Source organism: Narcine bancroftii, chromosome 2, assembly GCF_036971445.1.
Source record: "Narcine bancroftii isolate sNarBan1 chromosome 2, sNarBan1.hap1, whole genome shotgun sequence".
Lineage (NCBI taxonomy): Eukaryota > Metazoa > Chordata > Chondrichthyes > Torpediniformes > Narcinidae > Narcine > Narcine bancroftii.
Genome location: NC_091470.1, coordinates 36,001,410 through 36,014,231, shown reverse-complemented (window position 1 = coordinate 36,014,231; position 12,822 = coordinate 36,001,410). Strand labels below are relative to the sequence as shown.

At 40.3% G+C, this 12,822-nt stretch overlaps 1 long non-coding RNA gene across 1 annotated transcript in view; it reads left to right on the top strand.

The window, feature by feature from the left end:
- LOC138752299 (uncharacterized) overlaps positions 1-12,580 on the top strand; it is a 49,414-nt gene extending 36,834 nt beyond the window's left edge. Inside the window, exons 2-3 of the long non-coding RNA XR_011350498.1 lie at positions 6,645-6,733; positions 11,857-12,580. This is a non-coding gene — a long non-coding RNA (uncharacterized lncRNA). The remainder of the gene's footprint in view (positions 1-6,644; positions 6,734-11,856) is intronic.
- Positions 12,581-12,822: the final 242 nt, after the last annotated feature.

The window sequence follows — 12,822 nt, the reverse complement described above, 5'->3', positions numbered from 1 at the left end:
ATACTGTCTTGCCTTGTCATGGATATGCCATTTTAGTCTGTCTCTCTTGGTAAATTGATTCCCAAGTGGGAAAATGAGGCCACACTCAAAGACAATGGGTTCAATTCCCCCAACCCTGCTCCCCCCCACCCCCTCCCACCATTGAGACCTTGAGAAATGCAGCAGTGAACATAACCCTGGTGTTCTGAGTCAGATTTATTCTTATTGAGAAAAAAAAAGGTTACCCGATCATTGTTTCATAACTGTTTGTAGGATCTTGTGTGTAAATGTTTCCTGCCGTTTTTCTTCTCATGACAACCGTAGTTATATTTCAGAAACACTTCATGGGTTTTTAAAGTGCTTTAGGACATCCTGAGGTCATGAAAAGAATGTAAGCCTGTGGTATGAGGATAATTAGCAGCTGCCTTCTGCACAAGCAGCGTAGTGAAGATTCACCTTCGGTTTTGGATTCAGTTCCTGATCATTGCTAAATCACCTTAAGGGAGAACACATACATGCAAAACATGCATGCAACACACAGGTAATACATGCGTGCAAAGGCACAATCAGACCCAACACCTTGATGAAGGGCTCAAGCCCGAAACGTTGGTTCTGTATGTTTACCTTTGCTACATAAAGGCACTGTTTGACCTGCTGAGTTTCTCCAGCATTTGTGTGTGTTTTCATCAGACCCAAGTGATGCCTTCCTTATCCAGACAGCTCCATCATTCGATTCAGAATTTCATCTGATTTACTCATATCTTTTGATGATATTCCAATAAATTTGAAGGCAAACATTTTTTATTTTACCAAGAGTGTGGATGTTAAGACCACCTCAATCTTTATGAAGTGCATTGCAGGACAAGTAGAGGAAGGATTAATACAACATGTCAAGGAGTCTGTAAATATGTTTCATTGATTCTGAGCAACATATTATTCTTTTATTGACTTACAAGATGTGGCCACACTGACTAGACTTGCATCTATTGACCATGCCTAATTTCTCACAAGAAGGTGATAGTGAATTGCTTTTTGAATCACTGCAGTCTATGTGGTCATAGTTCTGCACTCTTCATTAAAGTTATGACAGAACATCTTGCAGATATGTTCAAGGAACTAATTTGCATTATTAAAATGGCCTCTTTTAAGACTGTTTTTCTTCTTTTTCACGTTGCACAGGAAACAATCTGCAAAATGCTGGAGGAACTCGGTGAGTCAGGGAGCATCCATAGATGGCAGCCAACCCTCATTAGGAAACAACCTACTTCCTCATTTATCCACAGGGCACCCAAAACACATTTCACATGATCTGACGAGTAATGATCTGTAACAGCAGCTTTAGCTAATGATGACTAAATCAACAGAGTTAATGCTTTGATGCCAGGATTTGCAACAAAAGCAGTATTTTTGAATTTCCAGTAGATTGACTGTGTGGACAGAGTTTGGGTCCATAAACTTGACATGGAGACAGTTCAAACATAGGCAACTTGCTTCATCTGTAGCTACAATGGAAAAGGTCCTTGGGCTATAACACTAGTGTCACTGCAAGGTACTCACTCATCAGGCTTCTCATTCCGTTACTGATCTCTGTAATTTTATACTTCCTCTCTTGCTCTGTGAGGTATAAATTGTCTTTTTTTAGATTCTGTCCTTTTTTAGACGTCTAATTAATGAAAACGAATGAACTAAACAAAGTAATTCATTGCAATGACCAATTGAATTCGCATGTAATACTTTTGGTGAGCATGTAATCCTCACAAAAACATCACCACTTCAGGCAATTGCAAAATCCTGCTGTTAATAGCTCTTCTGCAAAAGACCACACAGATCTACATTGACCTCTTGTGGTGAGTACAGTTAACAGGCTTCCAATTAAAGCTGATGCCTGGTATTGTTCAGTATAGTAATTATATCTTTTTACCTGGGTTGAGCCACAAAAATGCAATGTTTACCCTCTATGGACATTTATGTGATTAGAAGCAGATGGCAGAAATAACATGGCAGTGACCTGCATGTGCATAGTGTTGAGTGTATGTGAAGTGGTGCTGGGAGTGGGGACGCTGTTGGAGAAATTAATGTAATGCACAGTATTGTCTTCTATTAATTGGTGCAAAATCTCTATTTGAAAATCCGTCTCCAACAAGATTATTGTCAGCCTTCATTAAAGCTTAAACACAATTTGAAAGTAAACAGTCACAAAACATATAATTAAAAAGTTTAGTTTAATCTATTATTGACAGAATAATTTTTCAATAAATTAGTAGATTTTCTTATAATTTTTCACGTGTGCATTTATGTGTGTGTGTGTGTGTGTGTGTGTGTGTGTGTGCGTGTGTGTGTGCGTGCGTGTGTGCGTGCGCGCGCGGACTTGTGAGAGACATTTTGAAAAAGGCTTTGACAACATTTAAGCAAGAATTTGGAAGGCCTATCCACATACATCTCCTGCTTCAACACATCTCTGAGTAAACTGAGAGAGGAGGGGAGAAGAAAATGTGTTTGTTGATGGCTTTGCACTAGAGTGGACAGAATGACCAGAGTGATGGTTGAACGTGAAGGATTGTAAGGTGGAAGGTGACAGAGAGCATAAACATTGATCAGAATCATCGAGCCAGACAGCACGGGACAGGCCCTTCAGCTCAAATCGTCCATCCTGACCAAGTTGACATTGTGGGCCTCCTCTTGCTCCTGTTCCTGTACCTGGAACCTGGCCAAATAATGCTCAGGCTTTTAGTAATTAAAGCCATTTAATCACTTCATCATGTCGATGTGATTATTGGGTGCACCACAGTCCACTAGTTCTGAAGTCATTAACCCTGGGAAAAAAAACTGTGAGCATTGACTTTACTTATGTCCCTCATGTTTATAAACCTCTATAATGTCACCTGTCAGCCTCCTAAACTCCAGAGAATAAAGACCCAGTTTGTCCAACCCCTCCCTATAAGACAAGCCCTCCAGACTCAGCAACATCCTGGTGAATCTCCTCTGCATCCACCTTACTGATATCCTCCTTATAGATGGGTGAACAGAACAGCACTCAATACTGCAAGTGGAATACCACTTATGCTTTGTACCATAATGTCCCAACTTTTGTACTCAATATCCTGCTCAATGAAGGCTAGAATGCCAAATGCCTTATTTACCATCCTGTCCTTGCAATTTACTACTTTCAGGGCACTGTGCACCCATATTCCTCTCTGTTCTACAACACTCGCCAGGGCCTTGGAATTTATTGTGAATGGCCTAACCTGCTTTGACTTGACAAGATGCACACCTCACACTTGTCAGAGATGATGGAGACAGCAGAGTGTCAGGAAAGAAGTGAGGGAATAGACACCATAAGGACTGGAACAAAGAATATTCTACCTACTCTAAAAATAGGCAGGTATGGCTAGTGCACCATATGGGTTGTCATAGCAACATCTTTCATTCAGAGGAATCAAAAGGGAAGTTGTTCAGTATAAAAGTAAGTTTAGCCAGGTGGTGGGCTTGATGGATGAAGACTGGATTGGGCCTCCATCCAAGAAAGAAGCTGAGGGCCTCATTCTTTTCTGGTGGGGGAGGGAGCTGGAGAAGCATCCGATATGCTGGATGAAAATGAAATGGTTAGGACCAAGGCAGGGAAGCCTTTAAAGTAGTGCAAGATGTTAGAAAAATTAAAAATGGTGGTGGGAAGGAACAAGATCAAAATATTATTGAGTTAGGTAGGAACAAATAAGTCCTGGACAAGAAGATGCAATCTGGAATTCCTGCAATGTTGGTAAGAAGGTTAAATGAGAATAACAAGTAAATAATTGCATATTTATGAATAGAACATCCAAAAACTTCCTGGCCAAATCTAATGACGACAAACAAAATGAACTGTTAAGACCAGAGGAAATACGCAAGTTGGCCCCTTAAGCCTGATTCATTATGCATAAGACTGGAGGTGATTTTGTGACTCAAGTTGTCTTAAAGAAATATATTAGGCCAAGTAATATTGAGGGAAGGTGCGTTCCTTTAAGGCAAGAATGTCTCATTTCTCTGCTCTTTTTAAATCAATGGTGGGTTTAGTTTCAGGTCAGGTTGCGCATGGCTTCATTTGATTGATGGGTCAATTAAATTATTCGAGACTTTGTTGAACCTGTATGTGTTTAGTGAGCAAGTCATCTTGCATGTAATTTCACGTTGCTTTACACTTGTGAGTTGAGTGAATGGGATAGAAAGTAAATTATATCCTCAATGAAAGGGCAATTAATTTTTTTGTAAAGAATTTCATCATTTACATTTAGCGGGAGATTCTCAGTTATTTTGACTTGTCTTAACTTGCCTGAGTAAGTAAATAAAAGTCATGGCTAGATGAAGGAAACTTTAGCAGAGAATCACACCAAAATAATAATGCAAACCTGAGTGATAAGATAAATTTACTTAGGTTTGAATAAACTTTGGCTGATTTGAATAAAGTTGACAATGTGTGCCAGAAATATAACCAAGCCCTGAAGTGAAGTGTTCTCTTCTGGGACATGCGTACCAGGCAGACATGAAAAGGTGCCGTAGAAAGGTGTATTTTCTGCCAAGTCGTATATGTTGGTCACACATGCTCCATCAAACCTGGTATTATCCTGTTTTACTTCTTTAACCCATTTTCAAAATATATTCTCCTCTGTGGCTTTCTAGAGGATTGTTCAATAAATCAGGACAAAATTCATCTTGGGCAAATGATGCAGAACAGGCAGTTGATGGAATTACATAACCAGGGCAGCTGGTCTGATATGAATTTCTCAGGCTTTACAGTCCTTTCAAAGTGTGGTGCTGCCTTACATTATTTCTCCTTTATATATCCATTCCTGTTCAATTCTGCTGTTGTGTTCCAGTGCTGTTACCCATCTTTAATTCATATGCTTTGTCTTACTTCTCTCAATCCTGTTCGTGGCAATGGGGGACAAATGAATGAGAGGTGGCCAGCTATGTTTTCTGGTACAGCATTGGATCTGGGAGAAGTCCCTGTACACCTCCTGGTTTTGGAATTAAGGTGTATATTGAGAAAACCTACAATTTTTCATGCTGGCTATATCATTGGTTAGGGCGCCGGCAGATGTTATGTTCCTGATTGCATCGATGCACATTAAGAGCAGTCCATGACCTCATACAGATGTCAGGCCGTCTGCTTCCCTGTGCTCTGATGTAGGATCTTGACAACTTGTTTACTGCTTTCATTAAAGTGCAGCAAGTAGTGTCATTCAGGGTCATAATGAGCTGCATTGGCAATTTAATGCCTGAGAAATGGGTGTGCTATATCATATTTTGAGGGGCTCTCTTTTGTGAAGCTGTCTTTATGAAGAAAATTAAGTGTTTAATGGTATTTCATTTCAAGTTTTCCTTTGTGTAAAATTAGAGTGAAGTTAACTGGCCAATCTATTTTATATCTTATGTATGTTCCAGTGCTGTATGATTGAAAAGTAAAATGTATGTTTAAGGGTATAAGAGTATGAAAATATTTGTTTATTTTTCCAATTCTTTTTGTGTCTACAAATACCCTTTCAAATTGTTGGGGGTAATTTTTATCCATGCCTCATGGACTGTAAACCAGGAGAGTGGATTACCCATTTGTAATTGATCCTGAATGCACTAACTTAGATCTCAGTAACAACTGAATAGGCCCTCTAATGGAAAGTCATGCATCTTCCCAGTTTATTGCCAAAAGGTGAAAAGTAAAAATGTCCATTCATCCGAGACTGCAATTTTCACTCTAGCTAACGGGTGAGATGGGAAATTTACAGTTTGGTAATAGTATGCAATTTCAATTTCAACAAAGATCACAGAATGATGACAGTGTTTTGAATGGATGAAGCTTAGCTGTTGAAAAACTAATGATGTTTTAATGATGTTCTGCTGTCATTAAAGAGCCACAAGTGGTGTATGTAGCAAGTCATGTTTTCAAAGCATTGTGGAATGTTATAAATGCAGCCATTCTTATTTGTTATTACTTAAAAATACCTCTGTTTCCCCATCACTTCACCCATTCTCACTGCTACTGTCACTGAAAACTGACTTTTTGGGGTATTGTTGATACCATTGCTTTGAACGAGGAAACAATTGAACACATCCAGAATGTGCCACTGTCCTGTTTTTCCCTTAAAATTTTAATTCCATAGGGTTCACATTTGGGATAAATGCAACATTGGAGATGCTTCATGAATTCATATGTTTTGGACATGTCAGTCTTTGCGAAATATTGAAGTATTTCACACTTTCTTTGAACTTTTTAATGTTAATTTTAAACCTAATCCCTTAACTGCTTTATTTGGTATTGTTGGAGACAATGACATCTGAGCTACATGTATTAGCTTTTATTTCTGAAATGATATGATTTAAGTATACTCTATCTTTTTGAATTTTAACATATATGTACTCTGTATTTTTGGATGTGAAATTTCAATGAAACAAAGACACAGCCTTACTTTTCGTCCACTATTATTTTTTTTAATATATAGTAATATCCTAAAATGGTTATAATATGAATGTTTGCACCTGTGACGCTGCCGCAAAAAAACAAATTTCATGGCTTGTTCATGACAATAAATTCTGATTCTATGTTAATGAAAATATTGAAAAAGAAAAGAAAGAAAAGAAAAAAAAATTAATGACCTTCCTCCAATAAGAATGTTGCCTTTTCATTTACATTGCAGAAATATTAACATTCTGAACTTCAAGCGAAGGTATACTACAGATAATGGAAAGTGAAAGCCTTTCTTAAAAATCTGCCTGAATATCTCAGGTAAGCAATCATCAGTTATTTGCCTGATATTGTCCAACCCTTCTCAGGTTCAACCATTGTGGCCTGCACAGAAAAGAGGCTTTCATTTGCTCCAAATATCTTGGAATGGAGCCTAGATCCCAGAGGTAGAAGAACAATGTGAACACTCACTGCTCCTTCAGGTTCCCAGACAGGTTTGATGGAGAGTAAGTCGTAATTAATTAAAGCAGAGAAGTTGCCAAGTTGTAAATGAGTCTGGTTACCTAACTATAAAATGAAAAGGATGCAATTTTTAATTTGTTCACTTTTTTTTTGAGAGCAAATAATAGTTTTTATCCAGCTATTAAAATGCAGTAGCATAACATATACTCAGATAATGTTTGCCGCTCAGTGGTGTGATTGGTGAAATTCTCTAAATAATGGGCACAACCAATTTTAAATACAGATATAGATCTGTATCTGGTTAAACAAGAAATTCTGCAGATACTGGTGTTGTGTACAACTCACAAACACGCTGGAGAAACTCAGCAGGTCACGCAGTATCCATAGGAACTATGTTTTGTGCCCAGGGTGACAAAGGGCCCAGACTCAAAATGTTGGTTAGCCTTTATTTCCTATCGCTGCTGTGTGACCTGCTGAGTTTCTCCAGCATATCTGTGAATTGCATGTGGATCTCTATCTGTCTTTCTAGCACCCTTCCCACTTCATTAGTTGGACACTGTCCTTGAGTTGGAATGTTTGCCAGAATTTGCCCAGTATCTTGTTGTAGATACCTTAGTAAAGATCTGACCCCACACACTGTTTCTGCTGGTATTACATACAATCATCTACCTACCCCAAGAGGAAAAACAATGGTCGTTGGTAACTATCTATGAGCTCCAGAAGACACAATCAGCCAGTGCACGCATCCAAACTCCTGGCTGCTGAGGGAAAGCTGGATTCTGGAAACTGCCTGAATTTGCATCAATCTTTAGGCCATAGTCATAGAAACAAGCTTTTCTGACCACCTCATCTATATGGATAATCATGCTTATCTCTACTAATCCTACTTTCCTGAATTAATTCCATCTCTTCTATGCCCTGTTCATTCAGGTACCTGTCCAGATGCTCCAAAATAGTAATTGTGGAAATAGGAACAGTAACAAAAATGTTACTGTGCCTGCCTCCATCACAACCTCTGGCAACTCATTCCAGATACCAACTACTCATTGTGAGAAAAAGATTACCCCTCAGACCCTCTTTAGAACAGTACAGCATGGGAACAGGCCCTTCAGTCCACGATATCTCTGCTGACAATAAGCCAAGTTAAACTAATCCCATCTGTCTGCATTTGGTGTCTATCTCTCCATCCCCTGCCTGCCTAAATATCCCTTAAATGTTGCAGTAGAACTTGGTACTGTCACCATCCCTGGCAATGCCTTCTAGCCACCTGCCATTCCCTGTGTTATGAAATTTTCTCCACAGATTTCCTTCAAGTATCCTCTCTCTCACTATAAACCTATACTCTTTCAGTTTTGGATGCCCCTACCTTGGGTAACAGAACCTTGGGTATGTTCCTAACTTTATATATCCCTATCATGCCACTTCTCAGAATCCTATGGTGCAGGCATAACAGACCCAGCCCATCTCATAGCTTGAGCTTTTCTGCACCCTTTCCATTGTCATCACATTCTTCCTATAGTGAGGTGATCAGAAATGCACACAATGTTTCAAGTGCCGTCCAACCAATGCTTTGGGCAACTTCAACATCCTGCTTCAACTCTTATACTTAGTACCTTGGCAGATGGTGGCAAGCATGGCTTATGGTTTCCTGGCCATCCTCTCTACCTTTCAATTCAAATTTATTTCTATTCAGATTTATTGTTAGAATCTTTTGTATGACATCCCATATAGCCCTAAGATTCTTTTTTTTACTGCAAGTAAGGCAGATTTACCACTTTTTGGCAGAGAAAAAAGAAACGGATTCCATATACACTTGTAAACAAATAAATAAATATAAACAAACTGACTGTGATACAGAGAAAAAAAATCAATAAAGTGCAAAAGTTAGAGTCCTCAAATAAGTCCCTGATTGAGTTTGTTGTTGAGGAGTCTAATGGTGGAGAAGGAGCATTTGTTCCTGAATCTGGTTGTGCAAATCCTGTCCTCTTTCCTGATGGCAGCAGCGAGGACAGTGTGTGCTGGGTGGTGTGCATCCTTGATTATTGATGCTGCTCTCCCAACTGCAGCGTTCTCTGTTAATGCTCTCAATGGTGGGGAGGATTTTACCTGTGATGTGCAGGGCTGTGTCCACTACCTTTTGCTGGGCTTTTCGCTTGGGGGTATTGGTATTTCCATACCAGACCATGATGCAGCTGGTCAGCATACCTTGCACCACACATCTGTAGAAATTTTCCAGGCTTTCCTATGTCATTGAAAACCTCTGTAAACACCTGAGGAAGTAGAGGTGCTGATGTGCTTTCTTCATGATGCCAGAGTCCAGGAAAGTTCCTCTGAGATAGGGACTCCCAAGAACTTAAATTTGCTCACCCTCTCCACCTCCATTCCCTCAATGGTCAATGGATCATTCACTTCTGGTTTTCATAGATAGCTCTGCACATTGTTTCTATTGGAATATTGTTCACCCATGATCTTGCACCAAACTGGCATTGCTTTGAGGGAGACTCTAGCTTGGAAACATGGCCAGATTTTTCTGACAAAAGGCCATTGCATGTCAGGCCTCCGCCTCGAAGCCGGCTACAAGAATGGATCGAAAACTTAAAATTTACCTTTCAGACAGAAGCCCTAAAAGGCTGCTCCAGCATCCCATTCATTTCGAGAGGTGCCTTGTAGCTCTCTCTGGAACTGATGGAGGTCGGGCGACTGGGGCCGTAGTACCACCCATCATAAATACGCGGCAGAGAAATGGCTGTCTTCCCTACCCATAATCCCCCACGCAACTGGAACTGTTCTGGGAACCACAGAGCGGTTCAAGCTGTGTGGGGGATTATGGGTAGGGAAGACGGCCATTGCTCTGCTGCATTTTGAACTGCAGAGAGCAGCCCTGAAGGCCAAAGTGGCCCGGTGAGGTTGTAACAGCCCACACTGGCCACCCCCTGATGGCTTCTGATGGCTCCCACTGCCCCAATGGCCCCCGCTGATAGCCCATGCTGCCCTGCTAGCCCCCGCTGCCCTACCAGTCCCTGCTGACAGCTCCCGCTGCCCTGATGGCTCCCACTGCCCCAATGGCCCCCGCTGATAGCCCATGCTGCCCTGCTAGCCCCCGCTGCCCTACCAGTCCCTGCTGACAGCTCCTGCTGCCCTGATGGCTCCCACTGCCCCAATGGCTCCAAACTGCCCCTGCTCCTGCCCGCTGCCCCTGCCTTGAGGGGGTCATGGAGGGAGAGGAGTGAATGGGGAGATGGGTCACAGGCTGATGGCATCATCAGTCCGCCACTAACCAGCTGCTTGCAGTGGCTGTACATTCAGGTCAGGCAGCAGAGCTCCACGCACCACCGATTGATTATCCTTCCCCAAGAAGGGTTAGAATTGATGCCTCAGAGTTGGCCACAGCACATTCAGAAAGGTACATCTTTAGCAGTAAGGGTGAAGAACCTCTGCCTTTACAGATGGGTGTGCTCCCTGCTTGAAAGTGCCTAAAGACAAGACTCCCCTGCCTGCCATATCCCCCTAACTTCTCCCATGCCATGAATGCCACTACCTCTTCTGGAATATAGCAACTATGCAGAACACAAAGAAATGATCACAGAAGGCAAAATAAATAGAACGTACTCTTCATGTGCCAGCTGTAAACAAGTTTTAAAAAATCCCAGTTACCTTTCCACCTCCCAAGATGTTTTCTAAACAGAAGCGTAGGTCACTGAACTAGCAAGGGTTTACGTAACACAGCTTGGGAGAATGGATCCCCTTGGGCCCAAAACGTTGACAATGAAGCCATCTAAATTACTATGATTAGTCTGAACCTGTGAAAATGCTGTAATAATCTGATAATGAACGCACCTAATTCCTCTCATCGACAAGGTCCTTGATTGAACACAATGGACAGTTCACTGGGCCGTAGAAGTCTCCCACAAACAGATGATCAATCCCACTCTTTTACAAAAAGCAATTTGAAGTTGAGTGGCCCTGTTATTAGCAGAGCTTCAATGACTGATGTGACAGAAAAGCCTTGTTTGTCTGCCTCAAAAATGAAGCTTCAACTTCTTTCAGGAAAGTTGAAGATTTGAAAAGTTAGCAATTTTCTCATAAACCCTTCTCTAAATTGCAGTTTTGACATTAAACTGCAGCCAGCCCCTTATAAAATGTAGAGTGCCATTATAATAACTCAGCGCTACTGAGTGAGAAAAGAATTTCAGGGCAATTCTTTAGTTAATTCCTTTTATTTCTTTTCAACTGCTTGAAATGATTGCTTGTGTTTGAATTAACTGTTAGGGATTAGGATGACTTCTCAAACTTCTATTTTGAGAGTTAATACTGTAGTTTTAACAGATTCATTTTAAACTTGGTCAGACAGGGAGTTTTCAGAATGAACCAAGCATTAAACAAATCTGGAATGTTTGAAACATTTAACATTGGTTGCAAGCAATTTGAAAAATAACTAACCTTTGAACTGAGTAGAGTGAATAGCATCTATGCTGGAACAGGAACTGATTGCCTGGTATCTTCCATTCCTATCGCACCTGTTTCTTTACCTATCTGCAATGCAGATTTAAACAACAATAGGACATTCTTTGCAGGATTTAGAGGAACAGAGTTTAACTTTGACAGAGAATGTTGTAGGATAACCCCGCAGTTTTTTTTTTGCCTTTTTCCATCAAAGCAATTAATTAGAAATGTTATTTTTTTAAATAAAATGTAATGTGTAATTAGATACATTTATTAATTTTTAAAAAACTTTATTTAGTATTTTTTCAATAAGAATAAACAGACTTTTACAGAATAAGTAATCTAATAATAATAATAAAACAATAAAATAAACCCACCCCCTCCCACAACAGATCCCTCAAGGGAAGCATTAAAAATAAACAAAAACATTCAGTAATTTACAATATTACGAAATTCATATTCTTCATATAAGGTGTCCACATCTTAACAAAAAATATCATAATTATTATGTAAATTGTATGTTATTTTTCTCCATATAGATACATGACTTCAACTCATGATGCCATTGAATTACATTTAACTCCGCTTCATCTTTCCGAGACGTGGCAATACATTTACGAGCAACCGTCAATGCTAGACGAACAAACGCTGTCTGAAACTTATCCAACCCCAAGTCCACTAACGGAGTAAAATAACCTAACAAAAAAAATTTTGGATCTAAAGGAAATTGAATATTAAACAAATTTTGAAGAAATTCCTAATTTTAAAGCAGAAAAGGATGAACTCTATCACAAAACCAAACAGAAGGTAGAAATGTTCCAACACATCATCCACACCTAAAACACAGATCTGAATTTCTAAATCCATATTTTTTCGATTTTTCAGGGGTTAAATATAACTGATGCAAAAAATTATAATTCACCATTCTATATCTTACATTAATTAATTTAGTCAACAAGGAGTCACGTAATGGAGTAGTGGCCGGACAGTGAACTCCAGCCCTCTCCAGAAAAGTCGGGAAAAACAAAAGAAAACACAAAGGCACAGAAATAAAAGTTACAGAAAAGTGAGTATAAAGGTGGAAAGAAGATGGCGACAAAAAAAGTAAAATCGAAAGCAACGGTAAGAAGAGAGGAAGAGAAGACAAAGGAGGAAAAAGGTGAAGGCCTTACCTGTCCGAAGAGGCCCGCTGCGGAGAGAGAAACCCGCTCCCTCAGGTCGGTAAATAATGGACTACAAAAATGGCTCGCAGAGCCGAGTAAAAGTGCACAACCGCGCATGCGCGATACTTCGCGCATGCGCGATGCGAATGAAAAGAAATACACCGACGGGAGGGGGGACCAGCTGGGGAGTCGATCTCCACAGCCGGCAACGACAGCTGCAGAACACCTGCAGCAAGAAGAGACCACAGAAGACAATAGAAACAAGAAAGAAGAGGAGGAAAGGGCACCAAAGAAACAACAGATGGTCAACCCAGAGGAAGAAGAAGAGGAAGAGGAAGAGTA